General features: G+C 40.5%; 1 long non-coding RNA gene across 2 annotated transcripts in view; it reads right to left on the reverse strand.

Moving 5' to 3' along the window:
- LOC122140618 overlaps window positions 1-17,382 on the reverse strand; it is an 18,302-nt gene continuing 920 nt past the window's right edge. The window contains exons 1-4 of one of the 2 annotated variants that reach the window (XR_006157204.1): window positions 1,765-1,792; window positions 1,488-1,575; window positions 623-1,086; window positions 1-372 (exon numbers count right to left, since the gene is read on the reverse strand). This is a non-coding gene — a long non-coding RNA (uncharacterized LOC122140618). Of the gene's footprint in view, window positions 373-622; window positions 1,087-1,487; window positions 1,576-1,764; window positions 1,793-17,382 lie in introns of those variants that run through there. The other variant, XR_006157203.1, reaches the window with a different exon arrangement.

A 17,382-nucleotide genomic window follows, 5' to 3' on the forward strand; every position in this document is an offset into this window, starting at 1 on the left:
TGTTGTTTTTTAACAGCATGAAATAGTAATGTATATTGTAACAAATGTATTGCTCATTGTTATTTAATGTAAATTTCAACATTTACTAATGTTAACTAAAGATATACCTTATTGTAAAGAGACACCAAAACTTAGTATTTGAACAACACATTAGTACTGTAAATGGCAGAGTTTTAAAATTAAACACATTTTGTACTTTATCTAATCATTTACAACTATTACCATGAATCATTTTTGAGTCAAACAATGCATACTTTTTCATGGTTGTTGCCCCCTTTCAAATCGCTCAGGATTTATGGTTGCAGTGGTGTAACATGTCTTTCCACTTCTTAATCCAGTGACATCTTTGTTTGGGAGCTTTCATTTCTGCACCTGTAAAGAACAAATAATATACAAGTATCTATTAGTAAAAGTATAATGTAAAGGCATCGACGTGAACTACATTTAATGTATGTTGTAGCAATGTACCTGTTGTTTGACAGACTATTTACAGCACTAACTGCAATGACAGCACAATAAGTGGCTGTGCCCAGAATGATTAATATTTAGTGTGTAGCATGCCAGGTAAAAAGAGTTCACCCAAAAAATGAAAATCATTTAGTCCCCTTCATACTCTCCCTACCTGACAAACTTGTTGGGTTTGATTACCAGCATTCTTCAAAGTATCTTCGTTTGAGTTCTGCAGAAAAACAAACGTCAAAGGTTTGGTAAAGCATAAATGACAGAATTCTGGTTAACTATACATTGAATTAAATGAATCAACACATTTTTACCAGTCATCGCTATGCAAAAAAATAACAGTGAACCCTGCAATAAAATGCTTGAAAAATACATATTCAGTAGATCCAAAGCCTGCTGTTGATAAGGTCTCTTCAGTTAATATTCCCCGCAGTTACTGCAGAAAATAACATGATGAAACAGTCAATTCAGACATTTTACTTGCTCAACGTCTCTAATGCTCCTTGCTAGTTCAGTCAGAAGTATAATAAAGATGATGTCCACTGTCTTGGACTCCAAGCAGTGCTCTGTCTGTGTTCACAGGTGTCTGAGTAATGTCTGCCATTCCTTCAGCGATGACACTGGTTACTATAAAACATAGAAATATTAAAAGAAATGTGTAGCATGTTAAGAGAAATAGTTAGTCCTGTGTGTCTCTACATCCTGAGTCACGTGTTTTGGCAGAGATGAGCATCTGTGCATGTACAGTCTGCTTACATTTAGCATGTGTAAAAGCAGAACAGGGCTATTGCAGATGATCTCAGACATACTGATGCACATATGACTGCAGTACATTCTCATCATAAAATAACTGAAACTAGCGTATGTAGTTAGTTGAGGTTATTTGAAAACAACGACCTTATACACACTTAAACAAATCTTCACTCGTACATACTTCAAGAAATATGAGGGGGAAAAAAAACAACGTTTGCTTACTGCAACTGCATTTAAAAAAAATACGAATGTGGAAACTAAAAATACAAACAAACCTTTCTCTTTGTAAATGCTGGACCGCCATCATCCTCCTCTTCCTCATATGTTTGTTTGCCGGACTGTAGTGTTGCTCGTCAGTTTTCTCTAGACCCACACAACAATACTTAGATCAAAGATGAAAGAGATATCGTTTATTTATTTTTAACTTACGTTTCGCACAAAGCCGCGTTCGCAGCAGTCTCACACGTGAGGTTAACTTTTGTGAGTTCCTTTATGAGCTTATAAGCGCCTGCGCTAGTAAAATACTAAAAATAAATGCTCAACGATACTTACCAGAAGTGTTTTAAATAAATCAATACATACATACATATCTCTAAATAAACAATCCATTTCTTTACATACAAACCACACACAAACAAACATGGCGGACAGCACTCACGAGCACAGGTACGAGACTCCGCCCACGCTGCGCAGTGAAGGTGAATAAAATGAGAGCGCAATGAAGCAAGCTCAAAATACATACAAGCAAGCGTATACAGGTGCTGGTCGTATAATTAGAATATCATCAAAAAGTTGATTTATTTCACTAATTCCATTCAAAAAGTGAAACTAGTATATTATATTCATTCATTACACACAGACTGATATATTTCAAATGTTTTTTTTAATTTTGATGATTATAACTGACAACTAAGGAAAATCCCAAATTCAGTATCTCAGAAAATTAGAATATTGTGAAAAGGTTCAATATTGAAGACACCTGGTGCCACACTCTAATCAGCTAAAAAAAACTCAAAACACCTGCAAAGGCCTTTAAATGGTCTCTCAGTCTAGTTCTGTAGGCTACACAATCACGGGGAAGACTGCTGACTTGACAGTTGTCAAAAAGACGACCATTGACACCTTGCACAAGGAGGGCAAGACACAAAAGGTCATTGCAAAAGAGGCTGGCTGTTCACAGAGCTCTGTGTCCAAGCACATAAATAGAGAGGCGAAGGGAAGGAAAAGATGTGGTAGAAAAAAGTGTACAAGCAATAGGGATAACTGCACCCTGGAGAGGATTATGAAACAAAACACAATCAAAATGTAGGGGAGATTCACAAAGAGTGGACTGCAGCTGGAGTCAGTGCTTCAAGAACCACTACGCACAGACATATGCAAGACATGGGTTTCAGCTGTCGCATTCCTTGTGTCAAGCCACTCTTGAACAACAGCCAGCGTCAGAAGCGTCTTGCCTGGGCTAAAGACAAAAAGGACTGGACTGCTGCTGAGTGGTCCAAAGTTATGTTCTCTGATTAAAGTAAATTTTGCATTTCCTTTGGAAATCAGGGACCCAGAGTCTGGAGGAAGAGAGGAAAGGCACATAATCCACGTTGCTTGAGGTCCAGTGTAAAGTTTCCACAGTCAGTGATGGTTTGGGGTGCCATGTCATCTGCTGGTGTTGGTCCACTGTGTTTTCTGAGGTCCAAGGTCAACGCAGCCGTATACCAGGAAGTTTTAAGAGCACTTCATGCTTCCTGCTGCTGACCAACTTTATGGAGATGCAGATTTCATTTTCCAACAGGACTTGGCACCTGCACACAGTGCCAAAGCTACCAGTACCTGGTTTAAGGACCATGGTATCCCTGTTCTTAATTTGCCATCAAACTCGCCTGACCTTAACCCCATAGAAAATCTATGGGGTATTGTGAAGAGGAAGATGCGATATGTCAGACCCAAGAATGCAGGAGAGCTGAAGGCCACTATCAGAGCAACCTGGGCTCTCATAACACCTGAGCAGTGCCATTCCACGCCGCATTGCTGCAGTAATTCAGGCAAAAGGAGCCCCAACTAAGTATTGAGTGCTGTACATGCTCATATTTTTCATGTTCATACTTTTCAGTTGGCCAAGATTTATAAAAATCCTTTCTTTGTATTGGTCTTAAGTAATATTCTAATCTTCTGAGATACTGAATTTGGGATTTTCCTTTGCTGTCAGTTATAATCATCAAAATTAAAATAAATAAACATTTGAAATATATCAGTCTGTGTGTAATGAATGAATATAATATACAAGTTTCACTTTTTGAATGGAATTAGTGAAATAAATCAACTTTTTAATGATATTTTATTTATATGACCAGCACCTGTATATGACCTACTGCGTTGCATAAATATAGATTTGCTGTTGTTATAAATATTAAAGAATGTTCTGTCCTATAAAGAACTTTATATATATTTTTTCTACATTTGATCGCAGATAATTTGTTTTTGACAAATTCATGACATTAAAGGTGTAGTTAACATTATAAGATACTGTAAAGGTCTTAAGTCAAGTTTAAAACAGTTTTATGTTAATTATTGCTATATTAATGTAACCATCTATGACAGAACCGAGCCAAGTCATTGCCAGAAGTGGCCCAGACTCTACAGCTCAGACTCGGCATCGGCAAGTGTTATCCGGGCCGAGTGTGGCCCGCAGCTATCTCTCGCACATGTGTTTGTGATGCGGCTGTAAAGCACTCGCCCAATTCCTGGTCACTTTAACCGGCCCAGTGCTTTACAGCCGCATCACAAACACATGCGCTAGAGATAGCTGCGGGCCACACTCGGCCCGGATCACACTTGCCGATGCCAAGTCTGAGCCGGAGGCGCCGCAGGGCAGCCGAGCTCAGGCCGATTACTACATGCTATCTGGGTAACAATTAGCATGTTCAGTCTGTCCCTGTCTGTCACTACAATCATCTCCGATATTTTGTTAATTCTGATTGGTAAGAACCCAGTACGTAAAGCAAACTTTCATGGGTGTTAAGCACACTCAGGCCGCCCTGGCGGATGCGGAGAGTTGCGCGCACTGTCGTGCAATGCCAGCCAGGATCTTGGAAAGAAGGCTTTGGGTGGCTGCATCTTCTAAAGACGATCCGGTTCTATCTTCTGTCCCTCCTATGACAAAAGGGGTCCAAACCTCTCCCCCACGGGATCTTTCTTCGTGGGGGGATATTATGGATTCAGTGTCTCCTAAGTTTACGCTACTTTTCGACCAGCAGCTGCTGGCGGAAGCGATGATTTGGAGGGAGACGAGGAGAGGGACGAGCATGCAAATCGGTGATGTGGCGTCGACGGTGGTAGATTGTGACCTAGTGGAAGTTTGTAAGCATGCGGCAGTTAAGCTTGGCATCGCTTGGCCCGTAACTCCTGGGGATCCGGAAGTTAAACGTGACATCTACGATGGGAAAAGGCTTCCTTCTTGCCTTCCACAGGTGAAACAACTGCTTCCCGCTTTACCGGCGTGTGTGGCAGAGATGAAGCGGTCATGGGACAAACCCTTTTCTTATCGTGTGCCCGTCAAGGGATACTCGTCACTCGATGGAGCCAGTCATCAAGATAGTTGAGGATCCTGATGCCCACTTCCCAAAGACACTGTGCAAGGTCAGGTAGGACGAGGAACAGGTCCTTTTGGTTGCACCTAACTGGCCTACCCGGACCTGGTTTTCGGAACTCATGCTCCTTGTGACAGCCCCTCCCTGGTGCATCCCCCTGAGGAGGGACCTCCTCTTTCAGGGGCTGGGCACCATATGGCACCCGCGTCCAGATCTTTGGAACCTCCATGTGTGGCTTCTGGACGGGACGTGGCAGACCTAAGTGATCTGCCACCAGCGGTGGTAGACACTATCACTCAGGCAGGACTATGCTTTGAAGTGGAGTCTGCTCACAAATTGGTGTTCTTCTCACCGAGAAGACCCCCGGAGATGCTTGGTCAGAGTCATGCTCTGCAAGAAAGGCTGAAGCGTAGGCTGTCACCCTCCACCTTGAAAGTGTATGTGGCTGCCATTGCAGCCCATCACGATGCAGTAGACGGCCATTCCCTGGGGAGGCATGACTTGATCACTCCTGAGGGGTGCCAGAAGGTTAAATCCTCCTAGGACACCCCGATGCCCTCCTGGGACCTCTCTATTGCCCTGGCTGGACTTCAGAGGGGTCCCTTTGAGCCACTTGATTCGGTTGAGCTGAAGTTCCTGTCTCTCAAGACAGCTATCCTGATCACACTCACTTCCATCAAGAGGGTCGGGGACCTCCAAGCATTTTCGGTAAGTGAAGAGTGCCTTGTGTTCGGACCGGCCTACTCTCACGTTGTCCTGAGACCCCGGCCTGGATACGTGCCCAAGGTTCCCACCACTCTCTTCCGAGACCAGGTGGTGAGCCTGCAAGCACTGCCACAGGAGTAGGCAGATCCAGCCTTGGCGTTGAAATGTCCCGTAAGAGCAATTCGTATATACGTGGACCGCACCCGGAGCTTCAGAAGCTCTGAGCAGCTCCTGGTCTGCTTTGGGGGTCAGCAGAAAGGGAAGGCTGTCTCCAAGCAGAGGTTGGCCCACTGGATAGTGGATGCCATCGCCTTGGCGTACCATTCCCAAGGTGAGCCGTGCCCCCTGGGGGTGAGGGCTCACTCCACATGGAGTGTTGCCTCCTCCTATGCGTTGGCGCACGGTGCCTCTCTGGCAGACACCTAACACCTTCGCAAGGTTTTACAACCTTCGTGTAGAGCCAGTTTCTTCCCGTGTGTTGGGTAACAGGTAATTGGTGGGAAGAACTGGCTCAGTGTCACGCTTGCTGTGCCATTCCCCCTCACACAGGTTTTTCTCCCAGTAGAGTTCCCCGGTTGGCGTACCCTGGTCGATCATCCTCCGGCACCCTTGGCAGTCAAACTTGACGGAGCAGTTTGTCGCCAGGCCCAGTACTGGTGTTAGCATGCCCGGAGTCCTGGTCAGCCCCTGTACTGGGCTAGGTGTCCATATGGCTTGTTTCCCTACGGGTAATCCCATATGTGTATTATTCCACGGTAAGGTTTCGGTCTTGGTAAACCCGTGTCTTCCCTTGACAGACCCGCTCTGTCAGTCTCTTCTGGCAGCTGTTCCATCCCTACTCTATGGTAGGACCTGCCTCAGAGACCATTCCATATGTAGTACTGCCCCCTGGGTCAGTCCATATCAGTATCTCCACATGTCACTTCCCTACGGGTAGGATGTGGTCTCTGTAGCGACCTTTTTCCTAGGCTCGCTACCCCATCGTTCTGCTAAGCTGAAAGAACAAATAGGAAAGATTTGAAGCAATCTTTCACTGAAGGTTGAAATCCCTTCCAATAACTTTTGTGGACGAAACAGCAGCATGATTTTTCATCCACACCCGGAACAAGTCGACCTTTGGGTCTGGCCCATGAAGTGTTAAATTTATACGCTCTCTGGCTTCTGCAGGAGGTTATAAACACTATCCAGAGCGCCAGAGCTCCATCAACCCACTCACTGTATGGTCTTAAATGGCGAGTATTTGAAGACTGGTGTACTCATAAAGGAGTTATTCCTTTTCAGTGTGCGGTGAGTGATGTACCGTCATGGGACTTATCCATGGTTCTGAATGCCTTAACTCGGGCCCCATTTGAACCTCTGGAGAGTGTTGATATTAAGCTCCTATCTCTGAAAACGTCTTACTACTGGCTTTAGTCTCAGCTTAGCGAGTGTGTGAGTTACATGCTTTGTCGGTTCATCGGGCATGTCTGGATTTTAGTCCGGATGACAGCAAGGTTGGAGATGAGTGGTACCCGGTGGGGTCTTCTGCTGTTGTAGTAGGTTGGGGGTGTTGTACCCGCTGGGGGGGGGGGGGGTTTAGTATACATTTCTGTAGTAAACGTACAAGCAAGCAAGTCGATTTGGTCAGTCAAACTTTTAAATACATTTTATCATTTCTGTAGTAAACGTACAAAGTCACAATCCATGTAGCATTAAAAGCGGTTTTACTATGATTAGTGCAGCAGCAAGCGTGTGAGGTTGACATGGTAGATACATTGCACGCAAATTATTTGTAAAGGCTGTAAACAATTTGAATAGAATGCACCACAAACATGTTCGCCAACAGAATTGCAAAGTAGATTTTAAGCAAATCAATGAGTGAATTACCCACTGCTTTAAAACAGATATCTTTTGGACATTATTCAAGTTAAACGCACAGGCATACAAATACATTTGGTAATGTTAAATCTTACTGAAAATGGCCGATTAAGCAGTTTATATTCTGAAATATATTTCTAGGTTGTGTTCTGTGTGCATTAAATTACATTTGGATGTAAATGGTCCTTTTCCTAACATAAATGTAAAACACTGAGCTGCTAAGGCAGTGTTTAATGGATCACCTTTATGATGCTGTCGGGGTCTGGAGACGGGCATCTAGCTTTATCTGTCTTTATTTTGGTTAGGTACAGATTCCTCTGCAGTTGTTGTATGTTGTAAAAAAAAAACACTAAATATCCATTCATGTCATGCAACAGGCAAGCATATGCTATTACCCGCCAAAGCAGATTCGTCACGCGCCAACTTCTTACACAAATAAGATTGGGAAAGCCTATTAGTAAGTTTGATTTTATTTATTAATTTACTTACAATAAATAACAATAAAATATATTAAAATAACTACTTTATGTGCATATTTACTTTTGAGTTGAAAACATTATTAATTAACAAATAATTAGTAAAATCTTTCAGTCGTTAGGGGGGCAACGATTGAAAATAGTAGGATATTTTGCTAATTACTTATTGCAAATAGTTGCAATTATATGCACCTCAGCATTGCAATACATTATAAACCAGTATGAGTTGAGTGCAAATTGAGTGTAAATTTTAATTCTAATTATTAAATGGATGCCACCTTATTGGGGAAAAAAGCCCTCCCTACACCTACCCTAATCCTACCCAATAATTTATTTTCAACTTTTTGATGATTTTCTTCAATTTTATTACAAAATAAATGCTTTTCTGATTTGATTTGAAGTTTGAAAAGGGAGAAAAAAAGTTTGCCAAAAGGCAGATTCGAACCCAGGTTGATTGCGTCAAAAGGAATAGAATGACACACGCGTCACCATCTACACCACTGAATTTGATAGTTGGCAGCCGTCTTTTGTAATGTTGACTAGCACAATCACAATCTACTTGCTACTTGCACTTTTTTTAGTGTAAAATAAATGCTGATTTTTTTTTTTTTTTTTTACTATTATTATTATTTTTTCCAACAGTTAAACAGTTGCCCACAGAAAAAAAAACAGGGGATGCTGCAGCACCCTCAGCACCCGCGCCTATGCTAACCCGGCTTTCGTTCCCAAAGTCAGTGATTCAGCTTATAACTGCTTGCTTTGGACTTACGTGCCTTTTACCCCCCTCCTTTTTCTTCGTCGGAGGAGCGGAAATTGCACACTTTGTGTCCTGTACGAGCGTTACGCTATTATGTTTACAGGACACAATCGTTCAGGAAGAATGATCAGTTATTCATTTCATGGGCCACTCAATGTAAGCGTAAGCCGATCTCCTCACAGTGCCTTTCCCACTGGATGGTGGAGGTGATTGAATTGGCCTATACATCTATGGGTCTTCATTCCCCAGCGGGCTTAAGGGCTCATTCAACAAGGGGTGTGGCTACCTCGTGGGCATTGTTCAAATGAGATATTTGTGCAGCGGCAAACTGGGCTTCCCTTCATACATTTATCAGATTTTACAATCTGGATGTCACTGTGCCTTCTATGGCTCATGCAGTTCTCAATGTTGGCTCTTTGGAGAATTTAAAGGTAATTTTTTGTTCTTGCCGGGTCTGTTCGGCAGCTTCGGAAAGAATGCGTTTCGGGAGTTGGCTATATCATTCCCATAGTGAGGTACCGAGTGATTGTTTAAAGAGAACGTTAGGTTACTTGCATAACCCCGGTCCTCTGAGACCAGAGCGAGGTATCTCAACAAGCTTCCCTACACGCATAACACGGGGGAAGAGCATGCTTAAAATGCCGTTTCCAGGGATCACAGCCATACATATAGGAAGGGGGTGGGCTCCTTGTCATGAGCTGTGATTGGTCCCTCCTTCAGACAGACGTGGTGTAATTGGTGCTTCTATGGTCTATCACACCTGTGGCGTTTCCCATAGTGAGATACCTGGCTCTCATCTCAGAGAACGGGGGTTTCGCAAGTAACCTAACGTTATTTTTTGTGTGGTCGCCGGTTAACGTCATGCGCTGTATTTTGAAGTGACGAGAGCTTGCTCATGTTCACTTCGTACATTCTATATATATATATATTTTTTTTACTGCTTTTATTAGTTAATGTGTTCTTATATGTAAAAAATACATATTTTTAATTATTACAAAAAAAATTATTGACCAAAGTCATGATTTGGGGCCCCCTAGCTTCTTGGGCCCATATGCCCAGCATACTCTGCATCCCCCATAACGGCGCCCCTGCTGGGGACCTAACCGAGTCTTAGTCAGATCTGCCTTAAAGGGTTAGATCACCCAAAAATGAAAATTAGGCTGCTTTTTACTCACCCCCGAGGCATCCTAGGTGTATATGACTTTCTTCTTTCAGACGAAACCAGTCGGAGTTATATTAAAAATTGTCTTTGATCTTTCAAGCTCTATCATTGCAGTCAGCAGGTGTTGCATTGCTTCAGTCCAAAAGACATGAAATAAAAAGCACCCTTCCATAAAAAAAAAAGTGTCTCACATGGCTCCGGGGGGTAAACAAAGGCCTCTTGTAGCGAATCAATGTGTTTTTGTAAGAAAAATATCCATATTCAAAACTTAATAATCACTTGAATCATAAGAGTCATTCTACAGGGAATGGGCCGCATCTGGGCCAGAGGAAATTGTTTGAGTCGGTTTTCAGTGTGTGGGCCAGTTTTGGGCTGGGGCCAGCAAGGGGCCAGAACTTGAGCAAAGTTGTGGCCCGGAGGTGGGCCAGACAAATTTTGCTATCTGGGAACCCTAAATTTTACACCCTGCATGTGATTTTTACCGGGGGCCCATCACGAAATGCGACTGGGCTAGTTTTAAGAAGCAATTGGAAAGATTTTGTTGTGAAAACCTGGCAACCTTGGCACCAGCCAAAGCGCGAATGCAGATTTTAATTTAGCAGTTGGTGACGTGCCGCACTGAACGTTCTAATCTTGGCTGTTTTTTGGAAGCAGCATTCAAAATCCACTTGGCTCAAAAATCTGAAGGGGCACATGAATGGGCATGACGCCTCTGTTTGGGGTTTTTTTGTCTGACACAGAAAAGTAAAAAAATTAGTAAAGTAAAGAAATTAGCCCTGTGCCAACCAATCCCACACTCCCATACCACAGATCAGTGCTGTGTCCAAAATTGTCCCTATACCACTAAATTGTGCACTATTTGAGGGGACATTATCAAGTGCACTTATCCAATCCCATAATGCATTTCAGTAATGTCCCACACTAGAGGTCTGAGCATGTGCACACAACAGGAAGTGCATGCGCAAGACCCGGGTCTAATAAATGGCAACGCTCAGTGCCCTTAGTGTGCACTAAATCCACACTATCTGATAGCACTTCAGAGTGGCATTTGAGTCTTCTATCATTATACCCGTCAATTTCACCTACTCGTGTGACCCAAAATCACAACATGTCCAGGAAAACACAGCAGTGTAATTTTAAATAGATATTACAATTTTGTAGTAAAATGTAAAATATTGCATTTTATTGATAGAGATGATTTTTATTTTGTAAAATGTTTGCAGCTGCTTTGGGTTGCTACTGAACAGACATACGTTTTAAAATGCATTGAAAAAAAAATATATATATAAAAACTTTATTTGCATTTTTACAACACTATAAGCATGTCCAATTGAGTAATCAAAAGTTCTACATACTGTACACTTAGGCCAAAAACAGGAATACATCTTATAAGCAGACTAGTGGTTAAATGCAAAGACTGCAAGTGCAGGTATTGGGACAGACCAGATGTATGCATTCCCGCGTCTGTCCTGAAGATGGCGTCTGCAACACTTCTGGTGTTCACGGGCTTTCAAATAAAAAGCTGCATCTTGCTAGTCCAGTCCTTCTGATGCTTCAAGGCTAGAGTCCTGTTTAGCATTACAGGGTTCCTACACATTTTCCATTTCAAAATTCCATACTTTTCCAGACTGAAATTTTCAAACCTCTGAGTAGATTTACTAGTTTATACAGCATTATTTTCATCTTTATATTTGGTATACAGTACAGTCATCAGTAAATATTTTATTTTCTCTGTTTTTTTTAATTGATTTTCTTGAAGTGACAATATATCCTAAAGTGACCCTAAAAAAAAAAAAAAAAATACTGACTTCTGCATTGGGTTTCACATGTGAATGGTTTCTTGAAGGCACAAAAAACGTTTCTTGTGTGCATGCACAAGAATGTTTTTTTTTTTTTTTTTTTTTTTTTTACAACATTAAATGTGGGTGTTTCCTCTTAACATTAAAGAAAAGATAATAGTAAAGAAAAAAGCAATTCAGAAAGCATCTTAACCCTTAAAAGAGTTCTTAAGGTCCAAAATTGTTAGAAGCATGGACACTGACTTTTAAGAGGCTTAAGTGTTTGTTTAGCAGTGGAAAAAATGGACAAAACTTGAAGAGGGAGAAGAAATGTGTTGCACACAATGCATGATAATGAGTTAATAAGATGCTACACCAGGATTATTCAAATCTTGCCCTGGAGGGCCAATGCGGTGCAGAGTGACTTTGATCAGGGTTGGAGCCAAACTCTGCATCGCATTGTCCCTCCAGGGCAAGATTTGAATAACCCTGCGCTACACATTAGATCCACATGCGCGACCAAAATAAGAAATGCGCTGTGTAAATTAGTACAGAGCGCGCGTTTGCGTACGACATGGTTGACAGCTGTTAATGCACAATTACCATTTTAGATCTACAAACTGTACTGTATAAGATTTCTATTCAAACTGAAAGCATATATCTTTATTATCTTTAGCTAAATGTAAATCTAGGCTACCCGCGAACATTTTCAAAGACGAGGCTGAATTCAGCTTCTTATTCGCAGCTTCTTATTGACGCTATCCATTCCACCTTAAAAAAAGGCGACGCTTCCGCGTTTCTTATTCATGCATAATTTAGGGACCGTCTCTATTTGTGTCTCTTTTTCAGAAACAAACAATAAACTTTTTTTAAATGTAAACAACACTGAGATAAGAGCGAAAACGGGCTGTAAACATTAAATCTAATTACATTATACGTTAATTATTGAACTAGCATGTCATCATTTGAGTGCAATAATGACTATTTTATTATTATTATTATTATTTTAAATTTAGCCTCTTATGACGACTTCATATGAACCAGCACCTGTGAATAGAGGACTCCAGATACAAAATAATGACATTTCCATTGATTTAAAATGCACACAAAGTTTGCTTAAATGCATATATGGTATTTGTAAATACTATAATTTGTACTAGACTTCAGCTGTTCTTTCTGATATCCACTCAAAGACTATTCTGGTTTTGTAACAGAAAAACGTGCATTTTCTGTAAAGCTACTCAAACAATATGTGTTGTGAAATGCGTTATACAAATAAATATGAATTAAACTGAATGAGCCATTGCATTGTTGGTTACTGTACCATGTTGTCTCCGAGGGTGTGTTGAAAGTTTCACAGGGTGCTTATACCCAGTGTGCTTGTCCATTATATATATATATATATATATATATATATATATATATGTAATATTACGCAATTATATATATATAAATGTTATGTGTCTATAACTTCAAAATGCTACAGTAAAAATGCCTGAGAATTTGCATGGTGACAGTTAAGTGCCCTGGAAAACATTCAATGCTCCCTCAATGACAGCTGAGATATAGCGCCCCCAATAGGGCCATGAATGCAATAGACCAAATCTATATTGTCATATATGTCAAATTTATAGGTCCATTACTTCAAAATGGAGCCGTAAAAATATCTGAATATTTTCAGACATTAAAGCCTCTAATGAAACTTTTAACTCACCCTTAAAGAGAGCTGAGATTTTGTGCCTCGAATTGAGCAATCAGTGCAATGGCCTATTCAACTGAATATTCACATTTGTCATATGTATAGGTCTATCTTCTAAATGGTACAATGATATATATACAATTTTATTTTATTTTATTTTTTTTTTTTATAATGGACAAGCACACTGGGTATAAGCACCCCGTAAAACTTTCAACACCCTCAGAGACAACATGGTACAGTAACAACAATGCAATGGCTAATTCAGTTTAATTCATATTTATTTGTATAACGCATTTACAACACATATTGTTTCAGAGCAGCTTTACAGAAAATGCATGTTTTTATGTTACAAAACAGTCTTTATAGGGGTGAGTGTCAGAAAGAACAGCTGAAGTCTAGTACAAATACCATATATGCATTTAAGCAAACTTTGTGTGCATTTTAAAGCAATGGAAATGTCATCATTTTGTATCTGGAGTCCTCTATTCCTCTATTCACAGGTGCTGGGTCATATGAAGTCTTCATAAGAGGCTAGATTTAAAAAAATAATAATAATAAATAAAAAATAAAATTAATTACTGCACTCAAAGGATGACATGCACGTTCAGTAATTAACGTATAATGTAATTAGATTTAATGTTTACAGCCCGTTTTCGCTCTTATCTCAGTGTTATTTACATTTTAAAGGGGTCATATAAGGCTTTTTTAAATCATTATCATGAATTTATATAATTATTTTGTGTATTTGGTGTAACAGAATATGTTGACATGCTTTAATTTTCAAAAAATAAATAATTTTTCAAATACTGTATATTACTGTAGGTCCTCTATGCCCCGCCTCTCTCAAGCGCATCGTTTTCTACAAAGTCCCTCCTTCTGACAAGCGCAGCCTTAGAAGGTAAAACTAAGGACAGTTAATAATGTCCTTAGTTTTACCATCAGTTCAAGCCCAAAAGGGGAACAGACTGCCGTGACACACACAGTGATGAAGCTGGTATATGTTTGCAGTACACAAGCCACTGACGGTTAAGATAGCTGACTTCACCGTGTGACCCTGTCTCTCTCTCTCTCTCTCTCTCACACACACACACACACACACACACACACACACACACACACACGATTCGCAAAACTCTGCATTTGAACAGTCAATAGCAAATACTTTAATAACAAAACATACTTGCAGTAGCTGATTCAGAAGCGCCAGATTGTCTTAGCAAAGTCAGAATTACCTCTTCTCCTATGTTCACGAAACGGTCGTCCATAAAATGCGTTGCTGTTCTGTTGTAAGTAATCTTAAAGATTGCTGAATGCATCTACTTTCGGAAGGCCAAATAAAGTGTTTTTGCTTTCGCCTAGATACACACAGCATCTCCCTGACATTGCTGCTTCAACACTAACTGCGGTTACTGAAACCACGCCCTTTTTCTTTGCGTGAACATTTGGGCGACATTACGCAAACAATTCCAAGTGACGTAGACATGTGGGGGAGTGTCTGAACGAGCCGTTTTAGAGGGGCGTGGCAGAGTCTTAACTTTGATAAAGAATATCTCTTTAGATTTGAGTCTTTGCAACTTTACATGCACCAAGAGCTTGTAACACGCAAAAGAGAAAGGAAAAATGTATATCGCATCATATGACCCATTTAAAATAGTTTATTGTTCGTTTCTGAAAAAGAGACACAAATAGAGACGGTGCCTAAGTTAAGAAGCTAAGAAACGCGGAATCGTCGCGTTTTTAAGGTGGAACGGATAGTCAGTAAGAAGCTGCAAATAAGTAGCTGTAATCAGCCTCAAAGCACAATGAAAAACTGTAACATTTCATTCACTGACGCTCTACAAAAATCAGCAGCTCTAAACACGAAAGTGCATATACTTACTTGCCGGCAACCCCGCCAAAATAAAAGCGTGCTGATTTTAAGTTGAAAATGAAAAATTAAAACAATTCAAATTAAAAATAATTAAGGTTCAAATTAAATAAATAAATAAATAATAGCATTTTATTAAGTTTATTTGTAAATAATTTTATTTGTATTTAATACTCCCTTTTTATTTTAAAATAAAATAGTATTATCACACTTTATTATTTAGTTTATTATTTTATTAAAAAAATAAAAAATAAAGTGCAATAATATTATCACTATTATTAATTTATTTTTTATAGTTATATTTGATGGGTCACACCATGTGCCGCTGTGTGAGGACCAAACCAAATCTCCAGGTTCTCATATGAGAACCAGGCTGAAAAAATGATGTGCACCCCTGTCTATAAGCAAAGTATTTATACAAACAATTACAGCACTTTCAGAACCTTATTGTATCGCTGTTCATTTCCTATAAAATATGTATGACAGCATGGTAAATAAAAAATAAAGAATATACAGAGAATATTGTGAGAGAGAGAGTACAGTAAAACAGAAACAATTGCACCTGTAATTTCAACGTGAAGGCTTATAATAGACCATACTCTTAAAAGCACTCTTTTATTTCCTTCTTGGACAACAAACCAATAGTCATAGCTAACGGAGTCAGCCCCGCCTCCTCATTAAGATGAAAGTTTTTGTCTTTTCCTCACTCAGAGACACTCTCAGATTGGTCCTGAATCACTTTTAAGCTAAGACTCCTAGTTAGAAGGTTTTACGCTAAATTAGGAGCTCTCTGGGAGTATTCTAAGAATCTTTAAGCATACGGGCCCAGGACATTACTTAAATCAAATAGCATTCTTTTCTAAAGGAAACCTGGCATTAAACGCTAACTTGAAAATGAGAAGGTCTAGTAGGTACATGTGTCTGTTAAAGGGTCATGAAACCCCCATTTCAGCACTGGTTAGTTTTCACCACAGTTAAAAAAAAAAAAAAAAGTGGGCGTGGTGCGCAGCGGAGCGGAGGAGGGGGAAGAGGGGAGAGAGACAAAACAAACAGCTTCGCGTTCAGACTTTACCGTTTCATTTCGCTCCCATCGAGTTAAAAACACAAATAAATGCACAGCCATTTGCACTTTACATCGAAAACATATAAATGAACGCGCTGTTGTACCTCTGATAACTTTTAAGGCTTATTCTATGGCATTTATATAAGCCTTTTGACGGGTTGTGTCACAGAGCTGTAAAAACGGTTATGCTCACCAACTGAATGAATCGTGTTTGTGCCAAACTCTTATTACAAAGCAAAAACAAACACTCTTCTTCGATCCATGAACATTTCTCTCAGTTAATGTGCGCTGTCATCTCACAGTCCGAAACGTCTGTCATAGCAAATCAACACATGCTGTTGTGAATAATTAAGCGAAGCATCTTCTCATAGGATAAGAACACGCAGTCTCATGAATAATTTAATAGACAGACGCGTCATCGACGTACTATCGTCCATTGCCACGTCACAAATTGTGACGTCAATACAATGTTTTTAAACCCGGAAGATGAAACTAGCGCAAAAAAAGCTTAAAATTAACCAATTAAAATTTTGCCAACAGTTAAAATTATCGGATACTTGTCTTCTATGATCTGCAACACAAACAGCTCTGCTTGGTCCTGAATCTCAGAAAAAGTATGAAAGATTTCCCATTCATCAGCTTAGCTTTAAGAAGGGTTCTTGCGAAGACCCCTTTTGTGGCCGCTACATGACTCTTGTGTGCACTTCTGCCAGGCCTGTTCAGAGGCAAGCTCTGCAGCAGACTTCCTCCTGACAGTCAAAGCAGCATTGCATCATAAATATAGTGAGTGACGTGACATACAGCCAAGTATGGTGACCCATACTCAAAATTCGTGCTCTGCATTTAACCCATCCAAAGTGCACACACACAGCAGTGAACACACCAAGAGGAGTGGGCATTTATGCTGCGGTGCCCAGGGAGCAATTGGGGATTCAGTCCCTTGCTCAAGGGCACCTCAGTTGTAGTATTGCCGGCCCGAGACTCAAACCCACAACCTTAGGTTAAGGAGTCAAACTCTCTAACCACTAGGCCACGACCTCCCCTATGTGAATATGTGGAGTCAGTGGAAGACTTTGAGGGTTCTGGGTGCCATTTGGGACAGGGCTGAAGACTGCTTTTGATGGCAGCCAAGATTTACAGCGTAACTTGGTTGCATCCTTCCATTTGAGAAGCAGCCTGAGTGGAGCAATTTATGGAATAGTGAATAAGGGTAGAGGGAGCCCAGCTT

This window comes from Cyprinus carpio, chromosome B19, assembly GCF_018340385.1.
Source record: "Cyprinus carpio isolate SPL01 chromosome B19, ASM1834038v1, whole genome shotgun sequence".
In the NCBI taxonomy this organism is placed as follows: Eukaryota; Metazoa; Chordata; class Actinopteri; order Cypriniformes; family Cyprinidae; genus Cyprinus; species Cyprinus carpio.